General features: G+C 37.0%; 1 pseudogene; it reads right to left on the reverse strand.

Moving 5' to 3' along the window:
- Nucleotides 1–354: 354 nt before the first annotated feature.
- LOC116477409 (zinc finger protein 614-like) overlaps nt 355–15,880 on the reverse strand; it is a 35,412-nt pseudogene continuing 19,886 nt past the window's right edge.

The following is a 15,880-nucleotide window of genomic DNA, read 5'->3' on the forward strand; positions in this document are numbered from 1 at the left end:
TGTTATTTGGATTCATTAAGAACAACTGACACTTGAGTCTACAATTGACTTACTTCTTAGACTTTAATAGTTTATTTTTTTCCACATGGATATATTATAGTTTATTCAACATGTTTTCACTGACAGAAAATGTGAGATAAAAGACCACTAAAGGCACTACTTTATTTACTGTATTCATCAAGTTTATCTCTAGGGCAAATTATTTTACCTCCTGAGGGCACACATCTGACAACAGGCAGCACCATGTTTATGTTCTGATTTGCTAGAAACACACTGGTGTTTAATGATGTCTGAGGTGCCACAAAAGGCATTTCCATAATCACTGCACTAGCAGGGGTTTCATTCTGCATGAGTTCACTTGTAAGGAAGGAGCTGTGACTCTCCATTACAGGAATTTTCAAGTTGACTGATTCTACCCATTTCTCTTGTGTGCATCTTCTTACGTTTGACAAGGTTTGATGAATGGAAGAAGCCTTTCTCACAATCACTGCAGCCATAGGGCCTCTCTCCTGTATGCGTTCTTTGACGTACACTGAGTACTGACTTTGTGGTGAAGGGTTTTCCACATTCGTTGCACTTATAAGGTTTCTCTCCTGTGTGAGTTCTCTGATGGGTAATAAGACTCTATTTGTGTGAATAGGATTTTCCACACTCAGTACATACGAAGGGATTCTTTCCTGTATGACATCTCTCACGTTGTATGAGCCATATTTTCTGGCTGAAGGCTTTACCACAGTCATTGTATTCATAAGGTATTTCTCCTGTGTGAGTTCGGTGATGTATAATAAGAGTGCACTTTGTGGTGAAACCTTTACCACATTAATTGCAAATGTAAGATTTCTCTCCTGTATGAGTTCACTGATGTATAATGCGAGTGCGTTTGACAGTGAAGGCTTTTCCACATTAGCTGCATATATAAGATTTTTCTCCTGTACGGGAGCGCTGATGTACAATGAGATTGCTCTTCACGGTAAAGCCTTTTCTACATTCACTGCATATATGGGGTCTCTCTCCAGTATGAGTTTGCTGATGTACGACAAGGTAGTGCTCTGGGTGAAGCCTTTTCTACATTCACTGCATATATAGGGTTTCTCCCCTGTATGAATTCGCTGATGTACAATGAGATTCATCTTCACAGTGAAACCTTTTCCACATTCATTGCGCACGTAAGGTTTCTCTCCACTCACTACATGTTCGCTGATGAGCAATTAGATAGCGCTTCATTGTAAAGCCCTTTCCACACTCACTGTACATACAGGATTTTTCTTCTATTAAGTTTGTTGATGTGCAATGAGAATACTCTTCACGGTAGAGCCTTTTCTATATTCACTGGGCATACAGATTTTGTCTCCTGTATTAGTTTTCAGATGCTTAGTGAACAGGACACCTCTGGACAATTTCTCACATTGACCACTTCCAGGATTCTCTTCTATATGAATGTTCTCATGGTAAATGAGCTGAGACTTCAGAGGAAGGTTTTCTCACATTCCATGAATGTATGGGGTTTCTCAATTTTCTGAGTCCTCTGATGCTTAAAGACTTGGAATTTAGTATGGATCCATTTTGCATTTTCAGAAAATCTAGTTTTAGTATTCATATGTTCATGCTTATCATGTAGAAGTGTTTTCTCACCTCCAATAAACTCCACAAGGTTATTTATTCCATGTCTTCTCTTCTGGTTGATTAACTTAAAATTGATTTCAATTTTTTTCTGTACAAGTCAAATGTATTATGATTTTGCACTAGAGGAAAATGTGTCTTGCTGAGATGTACAATATTTCTAAATGCATTCTGTCCACTGCATTGCTGCATGCTCGTCAGAAATCACTGGTTTGGAGAGTGCTCTTGCAGACGACTGTCAACTTCCCTGATTTCTGGACAATTTTTATTCTGGACTTTAGTGTCTGTTATCCATGGTTCTCGTCCATGTGCCAACTTGGAGAGTGCATGTGGTTTGCTAGTTTGATACCCCAGTGATAGCAGGTGGATATAGTTCTCCACCATCACATCCTGGTACAGGTCCTTCTGAGCAGTGTTCCAGGAGCTGCCACTCCTCCTGGCTGAATTCAACAGCCACATCCTCCAGGGTCAGTGATTCTGGGTCTTGATCATTTTCTTCTGTGCTCAGAAAATAGTGGATAACATGGACTATACATCTTTATCTCTTCTGCATTTGCCATGAAGTTTTCCTAGTCGGAAGTATTAGTGTCCACGTAAAGTTGTCACCAGAAATGATGATATCCAAGGCCAGCAACCTCCTTCTTCTTCCTTCATTGCTTCACTTGAGTTCTTGCTTCTGGGAGCCAGGACCTGAGGGCTGCGCCCAAATCTCTCCAGACACTACTGGCAGCGACAACAGTCTGCATCCACGTCCGAAACCGCTTCCTATTCAGACGCGCTCCTGCGCGGCCTACCGGATGGTGAGCGGTGACGACGATGGATGGAGTGAGGCGCGGACCACGGAGCTCGCCTGGGATCGCGAGTTCTGACTGCGGGCGCCGCTCTACGAGGTCACACGGCTGCGCCCATCGCAGCGTTTCCGACAGGAGTGGCTATAATGGCTGTGGAAATCACTCTTGGCCACCTCAGTACCTTTCTCTCTTCATTGCGAGGGACACTCAACAGCTCTGGGCTAACCACGTAAGCTTTAAGAGTCAGGTGCCTAGCTAAGGCGAACACAGCGCAGTGGCATTCTATTCAGCCGGTTGGGGGGAAAAAAGATGGCGGTGCCCTTTGTTCCAATAGTATTCAAGCACATAATTTAATTTGTATCTGGGTGACCCACAGCCACCTATACTGTCAGTGACTTATATGCAACTGAAACATATCTGCAGTTTTATATATTGGCATGCTTAAAAATATATGTTGTTTTGCTTGAAAACAAGATAGTTCTTGTTAGAGTTATTGCACTTGGGTTGTTATCAATACCCTATAAAATTTGTGATATAAAACATAGGCACTTAGAGCTGGGTGCGGTGGCTCACGCTTGTAATCCCAGCACTTTGGGAGGCCGAGACGGGCGGATCACGAGGTCAGGAGATCGAGACCACGGTGAAACCCCGTCTCTACTAAAAATACAAAAAAAATTAGCCGGGCGTGGTGGCGGGCGCCTGTAGTCCCAGCTACTCCGAGAGGCTGAGGCAGGAGAATGGCGTGAACCGGGGAGGCGGAGCTTGCAGTGAGCCGAGATCGCGCCACTGCACTCCAGCCTGGGTGACAGAGCGAGACTCCGTCTCAAAAAAAAAAAAAAAATAGGCACTTAGATATTGCTTTAGAAATAGAGTTTTATATCACTGAGAACACATTTTGGAAACTTTGCTATGAGACTTTTTCAAGTAAAGATCCATATATTGAAGATTCCTTAATTTGACTCAGTGTGACAAAAAGCAATGGCAATATAATATTCTAAAATGACATGACTTCAGAATCAAGAAAAATTGAACTTGAGATAGAGTAATACCTCACAAAATAATCAAAAGAGAAATAAAAATATAGGATAACAGATAGTATCTGGAAGAAGATGCCATCAAATAAATCATCTTTGCTGTAATATTACAAATGTACTAGATAATAACATATAAAAACATATTACTTTTTTTTTGCTAAGGAGTAGGATTTTAACTGAAGTGCAGGAAATGAAAAAAAAACTGATAAAAGTCATGAAAGATTGATTGCCATAGAAAAGTAAGTATGGTTTTCTTGAACGTTACCAAATAAGAAGGGCATTATCAGTATGCTGTTGTAACATGATGTCCAGACTGCCTGCAAGACTCAGCCCTGTGCAAGAGAGCAGATGATCAGAAATAGGAGACAGCTGTTGGCATATTGAACCAGAAAGTGATGCCAAGACTGAAGCATTAGTAATACACTGCTGAAATCTGAGACTTTGAAATAATCAAGTAAAGGTGATTAAAACAAAGGAGTGTTAGCACAGAAAGAGAAGAAATTGAAGAGTGAAATAAGGAGTTGGAGGAAATGTGAGAGAGTGGTTATCCGCAGGTATATCTGTTGAAATATTGGGGGGGTTGTTTGCAGGTGTGTTTCTTTCTTTCTTTCTTTCTTTTTTTTTTTTGAGATGGAGTTTTTGCTCTTGTTTCCCAGGCTGGAGTACAATGGTGCAATCTCAGCTCGCTGCAACCTCCACCTCCTGGGTTCAAGCGATTCTCCTGCTTCAGCCTCCTGAGTAGCTGGGACTACAGGCATCCACCACCATGCCCGGTTAATTTTTGTATTTTTTTTAGTAGAGATGGGGTTTCACCATGTTGGTCAGACTGGTCTCGAACTCCTGACCTCAGGTAATCTGCCCATCTCGGCCTCCCAAAGTGCTAGGATTACAGGTGTGAGCCACCATGCCCAGCCAGAGGTGTGTTTCTAAAGCACCAATGTTAATGAAAAAGAGGTTACTAACTCTGATATGGATTAAATCAACAAATCAGTAGGACTTATTTTTCTCATTGTAAGGCAGAGGTTGTATTACATACCTTGCTGAGTTTTGTGAAAATTAGAATTTATTTATAGCTCCTCAATATTGATAGCCATTGTTAAGTGTATGACTTCATTGATCAAAATATTCACCAAAAATATTCATAAATATCTACCATCCATCAGATACTCCGTTAGTGCTAGGGGTTTGAAGATAAATAAGATGAAGGCCTACCTCTCACAGGGTCCTAGTCCAGCAGGGAGAGACAGATAAAAAGGGTGAATTGAAGAAATAATAATATGCAACAAAATATTATTACATAGGGTCAATACTAGAAGTCCATATTTGGTGCTATAAAGGTACAAAACAAGAAGTAGTCAACTTTACATTGGGCAATAGAGCTTTGAAATTAACCTTCAATGCAGTCTTACAAAGTTAATTGTAATGGAGAGGGGCTCTTTATAGTAGACTGTGTGCAAAAAAACCTATAAGCTTAGAGGCATGCAATGGCCTCATAAATTTGGGAACTATAATCAGCATGATGAAGATGAAGAATGCATGTGACTGGGTAAAGCAAAACATAAGAAAATAATGTAGAGCTAGGGGTCATTTTATTCAGGTTTTTGTGTGATATATTAAATAGGGCTGCATTTCAAACTAACTACGGTTAGCAGTATGAACTAAGTGAGGATAGAGAAGTAGATATGAATATATAGCAACTCCACTTTCCTAAGACTGCAAGAGTTGCTTTATTCCCCTCATTAGGGCACTTCCATCCAAATCACACAGAATTTGTTGTGGCAGAAGTGACATTATGTGACATTTGCTGTCCCTCCAGATAGTTTTAACTAAATTCACACCTGTCCTCTGACTTTGTATCACATGCACCATGAGGGCTTCCTTAAAATGACTCAATTAACTATGAACCTACATTTCCTGGGCAAAGATAGCTTTCAAAGGGACACATCAATGTAATTAACCATTATAAACCTAACTTTAAACATTTAGGTAGTAAATATATAATGCTTGACTATAGCAATATGCTTTGGCCCTATTTGGACATTTTCTTAAGTGTTAAGGATGTAGATAAAACTCAAAAGATAAAACTTGAAAATAAAGTGAGATCTAAAACTGAGAGTGAAAATTTGCTGAAAAATTATAGGATATATAAACTATGGAAATAATTTAGATACATTTTTAAACTGGAAATATAAGACATTTCTATGAGTAGGTATTTTGTTAATCTTAGGATTCTAATTACTCATCTCTTCAAAACTTATTCATTATGCACCTATCACTAAGTGCCAGATGTTGAGTGATGCTGATTTGACAAAACATGAGCCTGCTCCTGCCTTAGACCCTCTACTTAAAATGCACTTGTTTCACGTAGCTACATTTGTAAATCTCTTCAGATCTCTCTCTTAGGTCACCTTCTCAGAGAGACTTTTCCTGACTGCTTATAGTAACAATGACCACTGTACATACTCAGCCCCATCACTCTTCATTCCTCTTACCCTGCTTTGTTTTCCTTCATAGTAATCATCTGGCATTCTATATATTTACTCGTTTGTTTTTATTATGTCTTTCCTCCCTGGAGTTCACAGTGTGGATGTTGTTTTCACGCTGTTCTTTCTTTCCTTTCATATAGTTAAAAGGAAGACATTGGCTCTCTCCTTTCTGAGACTAGTCATTTCCTCTGGATCTTGGATCCCATTTTCTTTCAGACTGAGGTCCCTCCCAAGAACAGGTGGTCAAGTGGCAAAAGGAGAGGCAAGGAATTAAAGTAACTAGAGAGTGATTAAATATGTTGAGTCTAAAAAAAGATTAGGATCCACACAGTTATAATGGAGGGAGAATCAGATCTAAATAATTGAAGTAAAATATTTTTGTGAGATCTCCATGAATTAAAGTATGAGCAGAAATGTGACACTTTCTTACATTCTCATTGTAATTTTCCTATTTTTTCTAAAAGATAAAATATTTTTGTTTTTATTTTGAATAATGCTTTTCTTTACCATGTTGCTATCATGGAAGTGTGAGATGAAACTCTCTACCTACTCCAGACTGAACTTTCAGAGCATGTTCTTTTTTTTTTTTTTTGAGATGCAGTCTCACTCTGTCACCCAGGCTGGAGTGCAGTGGCACGACCTTGGCCCACTGAAGCCTCTGCCCCACCGGGTTCAAGCAATTCTCCTGCCTCGGCCTCCATCTTTTTCTATTACAAATTAAATCAACACTCAATTCCTTTATTGTTTCTGAAGATTTCAAGAGAAGCTTGATATGGGGCACAAAAGTGCAAGACATTTGGTTAGTGACTCCTAGATGATTGTTGTATTAGTTAAAAATAAAACAACTTATATGGAGGGTGGGCATGCTGGTGTTAACTGAGTTATCTCATGAGTGTCCTCAGCCAACTTCAACTCATCTCAAGATATATTTGATCGTGAGATGTGTTGGGAAATCATCCTAAATGCTTTATGTATAATGTGTTGATGCCTTAAAGTCTAAGGAGAATGGGAGAAATGTCAGTTGGATTTGAAAAAAAAACCAGGTTCCTGGACACCATTACTGCCTTAAGAGTTTTGTACTTAGCAAGCCTATGTCCTCTGTTCTGTTTTGTCACATTGTGATTATCAGTATATCAAGGAGTTATGTTGAATTCCAATGGAGCAACTACTGGAGTTGGCTCACTGCTTTTGCAAGTAGACTATTAAATTATTATCAGTCTAACTAGCTGCCTGGCTGTGGAAGGTCCTACAAATATTCCCTGCATGAGAAGGGTTGGATATAGTTTTCACCTCTGAAGATGAACCTAGTCTTACCTCTCTGTCAGTGTAGTAGACAATTTTTTAATCTCTGTAGGAGCAATTGTCTTTCTTCCAATTTCATTTAAAGGTGGGTTATTTTCCTTTACAACTAAATGGAACAAAATATTTCTGGAATACTGAAATCCTCTGCCAGATCAGTTCTGCCTTTTCTGTTCCTTGTTGGAAAAAAATGCATCTTCTCTTCAGTAGACAGCTTTCCTCCTCTAATTTCTCTCATAGGTAAGCATAAACTTTAGGATATTTTGTATCATTACCTTTTACTTCCCTTTTTTACTTAATGGAAATTTATTTGACTTACCTCACATACTGTTTTATCCCAGTAAAAGGATTTTGAGCATTTAACACATAATGTTGGCATCACTGAGCTCCTTAGGGCTCTATATGGTAGATTTCAGTTATTTATTGCTGTACAACAACTGTCCCAAGCTTACTGCTATAAACAAGAATAATCATTAAATTGCTAAGAAATATGCAGTTCAGGCAGAGCTCAGTGAATGCATCATACCTCCTGCTCAAAATAGTGTCATAAGAGGTAGTTTGGAGATTGGAGGTTGGAGTTGATCTCAAGCCTTGCTCAGGTTCTGGAGGTCAAGACTGATTATCAGCTGGGACCTGACCTGGGGCCATCAGCCAGAACATGTATATACAACCTCTCCTAACAGCATGGTGGCTAGGCTCAAAGGACACACATCTGAAGATACGGTAAATGGAAGCTGCCAGTTTCTTAAAGCCTAGACCCAGAAAACGGCAGTTGTATCACTGTGCTTCCCACTGGTCCAATAATTGTAGAGCCCAGCTTCCAGGGGAGAGGGAGGAGGAATGACAGAAAATATTGAGTCCATGTGTCATAACTGGTGAAGTACTTATTCTAGTAACATATTATTTATATTCCTCTTACATACTAAATACACTAATCCAATGACAATACACTAGTCCTCTTTATTCAGCCATGGTTTCACTTTCTAAGGTATCATTTATCCATGGTCCACTGTGGTTAGAATATAGGTGAGTATAGTATTATAAGATATTTTCAGAGAGAGAGAGACAGAGGGAGAGAGAGAAACCACATTCACATGACTTTGATTATGATTTATTATTATAATTGTTCTTCTTTATCATTAGTTATTGTTAATCTCATACTGTGCCTAATTTATAAATTATATTTTATTATAGGTATGCATATCTAGAAATAAACATAATATGCACAGTGTTTGGTAACATCTGTGGTTTCAAGTATCCACTAGGGGCTTGGAATGTATCTCCCATGGGTAAGGGAAGACTACTGTATTCCCCCAAAAGTCTCATTATTTTAAAGTACTTGTCTCAGGGTTGAGTTTCAGAATTTTGTCATTTTTATCAAGCCCAGGTATAAATAAGACTACTTCAGCGTGTTCTCTGGTATAACTGCTCAAAAACACTTCCTCTTGACACTATGACCCCAGGATTAGAGAGAGAAGTTATCTGCTCCCTACATACCCATTATACACTGACATTCAAAAGAACAGAAACCAGAGGCATCAAGCATTCTCTGACCCATTGAAGTTCTGAAGTGAATAATGCACACACATATTTCCAATTTCTTGACTCAGGACCTGTGAATGATTCTTTCTTACTTACGCTTTTTACATTATTGGTTCTACTCTTTGAATCATCCTATTATTTAATAAAACTACGAAGAAGTTGCCTTTTCAATTTACTCATAAGAAATTTGGCATCCAAAAGTCTCTTTTCACTTTGTACTGTCCTGTCTCTTTTAATCCAAACTGATCATGCTTCTATCAGTACAGTTTTCTTTAAAAAGAAAGCTTGTGGGTCCTTTTTGAATCTTCACTGCATTAGGAAAAAAGATAACAACCATAGATCTCTGCAAGACAGGACTTCCTCAACACCACACTCGCTGTGAAGCTGTAGCTGAAAACGCTTAAGATTCTAAGAAGCCCTATTGTTTAAGGAGAATATCTGTGAGGCATGCTCCTAAGCTTTTTAGAGGACCTTTTATGTGTAAGGTCTATGAGGCACAGCCTTCGATCTTTGTGAAGCCTTAACAAAGAGTTTCACAGTCATGCCCTTGGCTTCATCTTTAGATCCTGTTTTCCTAAAAGTGCATAGGCTTGATCTCTGCTCTGAGATCTTTTCTTATTTTGAGAATTTCCTGCTGGCTGTAGAGGCTGGGAATAACAATGAGTTTTATTTTCAAACTCAGCAAGCTTTGGCTCCTTTATACTTAACCATTCTGTTTTTAGCTTATATCTATCCTATAGTATTTTATCATAGGCAACTGGAAGACTAGAAGCAGCAAGATGGCACTTTTAATATTCTAACTGGAAATCTCCACTAGATCATCAGGTTCATTAATTCTTGTTCCTACTTTCCACATTAGTGGAGGTGACACTATTACCAAACTTTCTGCCACTACATTAAAAGTGTCCCTTTTACTCTAGTTTGCAACAATATTCCCCTAGTTTCTTTGACCACTTAATCACAACCTGCTTGAGGTTCTTTAAACCTCTGAGAAACCTTTAAATTTTTATTAAAAGTCTCCCAAATGCCCTTTCAGTTTCCATGTGTAACTTGATGTCAAACTCAGTGTCTCATGTTTTAGGTTTTTGTTATGGCAATATCCCAGTTCCAATTTCCAAAATCTGTTTGAGTTACCTAATACTACATAAAACCACCCCAGAATTAATGCCTCTAAAACAGCCATTATACTCATAGATTCTATAGGTTAGGAGTTGGAAAGGGCACATTAGAGGCAACTTTTCTCATCCCATGATATCTGCGACTCAGCTGGGAGTATTGAAGGTGTGAAGGGACTCCATGGCTGGGACTAGAACCATCTGAAGCAGTGCTTTCCAGTAAAACTTTCTATGATGACAGAAACATTCTATATCTACATGGCCCAATTTAGTATCCCTAGCTACATATGGCTATTGAACATGTGACTAGCACCATATTACTTTATTTTCAATTAAATTTAAATTTAAATAGTCATATGTGCCTAGTGGCTGCTATCTTGGCATCACACAACTGATGGCTTGTGTGCTAGTGCATTTGGAAGTTGATTCTGGCTGTCCTCCAGTTTCTAACCTATAGGTGACCTCACTTTGTGTTCTCTCTCCTTCATAGCACCTTGATAAGGTTCAAGAGCACGCATCTCAAAAGGATCACAGAAGGTTATATCACCTTTATCACTCAACCTCAGAAATAAGACAACACCATGTCTTACTTAATCACAGACCCACTGAAATTCACAAGTAGGAAACATAGATCTCACGTTAACACCATGTTTTACATAGAGCATTTGGCATGGGAGATCTTGTTGAGATCATCTTGGAAATACATCTGCCATACCACACATCCTAGTAAAAGGGGAGGGTGTGTGTGGCTTATCCTTACCATTCTACTTTCCTAGATTCTAATTTTTATTCCTTAAACCATGTAGCTAATTCATATAGGCTGGATTATTTTGTCAATTTGGGGATTCCTAGTAGACTTGAAAGTTATTAATTCAGCAGAGGTAAAATAAACCTCTTTTCATTAAAGTGAGCAGGTGTGTGTTTATCTTGGGCAAAAGAAATATTTCAACAATTTAGAGCAAACGGAAAAAATAGATCATAGAGCATACAGGCTTCCCTAGAGGCCTACATTCCTCTCATAACTGTGCTCCTGATCAATGTTCATCATCATGTGGGATAGAAATCAGGAGCGCACCCATATCTCTTCACAGGATACTTTCTCTCTTACCAACCAAGAGATCATGTTGTTAATATGTTACATTTTTAAAAAAATCATTTTTTCGGCCGGGCGCAGTGGCTCAAGCCTGTAATCCCAGCACTTTGGGAGGCCGAGGCGGGCGGATCACGAAGTCAGGAGATCGAGACCATCCTGGCTAACACGGTGAAACCCTGTCTCTACTAAAAATACAAAAAATTAGCCGGGTGTATTGGCAGGCGCCTGTAGTCCCAGCTACTTGGGAGGCTGAGGCAGGAGAATGGCGTGAACCCGGGAGGCGGAGCTTGCAGTGAGCCGAGATTGCACCACTGCACTCCAGTCTGGGGGACAGAGAAAGACTCCGTCTCAAAAAAAAAAAAAAAAAAAAAAAAATCATTTTTTCTTCATATCACTGGAAAAATAAACCAGGTCCTGGATATTGAAATGTTCACAGTACCCAAGGGTCTAATAAATCACAACATAAGGGTTTAGAAGCAATAGGAAATCTTCTGAGAGGATGCTCAGGCCATGGCCTACCACCATATTACATAAAAAATGCATTATATTGTAACCTGATGATACTTACCTGGCAAATAAGAATCAAAATAACTCCTTTCCTATGAATCCTTTTTAACAATGTAAGGCATATTTTTTACTCTTTCTTCTATGCTGTACAGTAATTACAGAGCACTTGGTTCATACTCAATATTTGGTTGTAACATACATATTCTACTATATGGCACATTTATAAATTTTTATCTGACTTCCTATTTGACAGTGAAATCATAAGAAAAAGGGATGTCATCATATTTCATGTAAATCCCCAGAATCCCCAAGGTGCCACATATAGAGTAGAGTCACAATAAATCTGAAATGATCTGGTTGTATTAATGAATAAGCAAGTATATTGCAAACTTACGTCTATAGCAGAATGAAAGATACTGTTAATAGTTGCTCTCAAATTATTTGTTCCTAATATATAGTAATACACATTTACTTAATTATCAGGCAATCCCTTTAGAAAGCTCCTTTAAAAGTTATGAAAACATCTTAAAACAATGACCAGGGCATTAGATCAAAATATTTATACGAGAGGCTTTTACCTGGGGCTATAAAAATCCTGCAAATAAGGATTTTTTTCACAGATAAAATTATCAAGCAGACCATGGTTAAATTAATTAGGCTTTACCTATCAGGGAGGCTTATAACATAATGTTTTATAAACTTGAGGAAATAGGCATGTATTTATTATATATATAACTATATAAATACAATTATATAAAATGGTGGTGGTATTTTTAGTAAAAAACTACTTGGTAGAGATAAATATAGCAAAATAAATTATTGATGATACACATTTTTAGTTATTTTTAAATTTTCTCTTAACTGAAATTGCCTATGCTAAAGAATCAACAATATTGTATTAATTGCAATATTGCAAAAATTTTCAGCTTTCAGAATTTGAATTCTTCTTTTCCTATTTTTTTAAAGCTCAAAGTAATGTAACATCCTAAAATCTATTTAAACTTCACAATGATAATTAACTCCAGATTCCCCTAATACTGCGAGTTCTCTATAGTTTTAAGTTAAATATTTTACTATGATGCATATTGATTTTAAGCCATTTCAATAACTTCTAAAATATCATACAGAAAATAAGCTAGTAAATGTGAAAATAAACCACAATTATTTTAAAAATACACCTTTATAAGTCATAGCATTGTATATTCAAATGTCTCTAGGGACTAAATACCAGTGAGTGGGAGAGTGTAATTAACAGAATGAGTGAAGTGAATATCTCAATTCAAATTTATTTAAAATGTTTTGAGAAAACAAAACATATTTGGTAGTAGATTTTTGTCCTGTAGGTTACCAGTTTATGTTTCCTTACTTGGCTTTAAAATTTTACATTTTTAAAGAAATGGTGTACCTTGGCCGGGCGCAGTGGCTCACGCCTGTAATCCTAGCACTTTGGGAGGCTGAGGCCAGTGGATCACCTGAGGTTAGAAGTTCGAGACCAGCCTGGCCAACATGGAGAAACCCTGTCTCTACTAAAATACAAAAATTAGCTGGGCGTGGGGGCACACACCTGTAATCCCAGCTACTCGAGACGCTGAGGAAGGAGAATTGCTTGAACCTGGGAGGTGGAGGTTGCAGTGAGGCGAGATCGTGCTACTGCACTACAGTCTGCACTACAGGAGCGAGACTCCATCTCAATAACAACAACAAAAATTTTAAAAAAAGAAATGGTGTACCTATGTGTATGCATTTGCACAAGTTTTCATTTACACAAGTTTTCATTTACACATATTTTCCATTATCTTTAACTAATTATTGAATTATGTGATAATTTCTGATTCTTACCTGTAGTGTCACAAATTAAATCTACTTAAAGAGACTTTGTATTTAAAATTGTCTTTACAATTAATGCATGTACACATTTAAGAAAAACAAATGGCACTAAAATATTTAAAATTAAAAAAAAATCAACTAAAGCCACAATCCTCCGTATCTTTAATTCTTGTTTTCACTTTTTTCTTCTGAAAAATTATTAATATGTATTTCTAAATGATATATCTATGTTATTATTGATTTCCCAAGTTTATATATTATATATATATCATTTTCGAATCAGGAAGATTATAATAAACAACAACTTGTCATCCCACACAAACTTTTTCTGCTTTATACCTGAAATATAAATTCATCACATATTTTCTAAATGAATACTAAACATTTATATCATGAAGATCATTCAGATTAGAAAATATTATTTATAGCTTATATATATCCTCTTTTTTAAGTAATTATTACATTTTTGGTTAGTTTTCTGTGTAGCACAACTTTGTTTCAGCATTTTGAAGCAGTGAAATCAACATTTCTGTTTCTCGTTTTTCCTCTTTTATTGATTTATATTTTTAAAGACATACCACCTGTAGATCTCTCTTCTTCTCCTCCAATTTCAAATAGTTTTGTTTTGTGATTGCTGAATTGCTATTTTCCTGAAATGTCTTCTACCAATATCTTTTCCCTTTTTTGGATCCCAAGTTTTCTAGATCTCAGTAATCTCCTGTATCTCATTTTACCTGTTGGATTTACAAGTTACATCTTTATCTCCCTGAGTAAGACAAAATGGGAGGTAGATTTTTTTTTTTTCTGAGAACATGTTGTTCTAATTTTATATTTCATACTTACTTTTGATTGACGTAAAACTGGTGTATAATTCTACTTGAAAGCCATCAACTTCAGCATTTTCTCTTCTTGGGAAGTTTGTTGATTTTTGTTTGCTGATGGGCTTTCATTGCTGTTTCTTCGGTTTCTATTTGTTGATTGCTTTGTGTCATGTGTTGTTATTCTGATGGGTGATTGTTGATAAGTTTTGAAATTTATTTTTATTTATTCATTTTTAGTTTGGAGACAGGGCCTCACTGTGTTGCCCAGGCTGGAGTGTGGTGGCTAATCATAAATATGATCAAGTGCACTGCAACCTCCAACTCCTAAGCTGAAGCCATCCTCCCTCCTCAGCCTTTCAAGTAGCTGGTACTACAGACATGCGCCACCACAATTGGCTTTCTTTCTTTTTAAAATTATCTTATGTCTTAATCTATTTTCTTCTTTGGTCATTTTAGTTATCATATTATTTCTTCCATTGTCTCCATCATTGTTACCTCTATTTTACTTTATTTTTTAAAGGCTTTTGTTCTGTTTTGTTCTTTAATTTTCCTATTGGCAGCTCTTTGGCATGAATGGAGCTTGTCAATTCATACACCACTCAAAGTGAACTGGTAGAAACTTAGCATTTTTACTTGGAATCTGTTATTTTTTTCACTATGAACCTAGAAATAAGTTATATGTATATTATATAAAATATATAGAGATTATATATATAGAATATATATAATTGTACCTGGAGGCCATAATCCTGGTACCAGTGTTCTCACTGGTTGATAGAGGAAGAATCTTAAAGATAATTAGAAGTGTCTGAATAGTTAATATACAATCCATCACTTGAGCCTGTTTTCGGAACAGCATCACTACTGCTTTCAGATGTATCTGGTATCTCAAAGTACAGAGATCTCTGTATCAACCTCACAAGAACACAACGTTCTGTTTTTCTTGGGATAGGGAATGAGCAATCACTTCACCAGAAACTTTGGAAGAGGGAATCTGAATGTCAAATTGCTTCTTAAAATTGATTTTCAAAAGATCTTCCTGTTGAAGGCGGTACCTCGAGTCCCATCTTCTCAGTTTCTTAACTATTCTAGAGTTCTGTGGCAAAACTTGATTTGTTTCTGATGAGCTGTATAAGTTATAAAAACTCCATTTGCTCTACAACATCCATTTTTTGTTGTTGAAATTTTACACTTTTAGTTATTTGTTTTGCTTAATTTTTTGTTCTTGGCAGTTGAAAAATCATAACATTAGTTCTCAATCTACCATATGGCTCAAACCGATCTGGCAAAAATAATCAATAAATTATGGCCATTCATTAATGTTTTCTTTCTAAAAGTCTGGCTAAAAAACTAGCTAGTATTTTTAAACTAAGAAAATACATTTCTCTGACTATACTAATTAACTGAGAAAACAGTTACCAACTCCCTCTTCCCAGTCCCCAAACATAAGAAAATTTACAACAGAGAATGATGAAAAGATAGCGATAATGCAGTGATTATTACTGCAGTGAAAAAAAATATTTGGAGGGAAACTAAAGTAGGAATAACTATTGCAACATACAAACATCAATTGTACTCAATGAATTATCTCTAATCAAGAGGAAAAGTGAGGATGTATTTTGTTTGCTCACTTATATGACATCACTTTCTTATAGTATTTCAGTTAAGAATAAGCATTATTATTCTTCATAACATCTTCCTGGTCAACAAGGCAGCAAAACCTTAAACAGGACCTGGTATGCCTC

The sequence above is a fragment of the Hylobates moloch genome, unplaced genomic scaffold (genome assembly GCF_009828535.3).
Source record: "Hylobates moloch isolate HMO894 unplaced genomic scaffold, HMol_V3 SCAFFOLD_11, whole genome shotgun sequence".
Lineage (NCBI taxonomy): Eukaryota > Metazoa > Chordata > Mammalia > Primates > Hylobatidae > Hylobates > Hylobates moloch.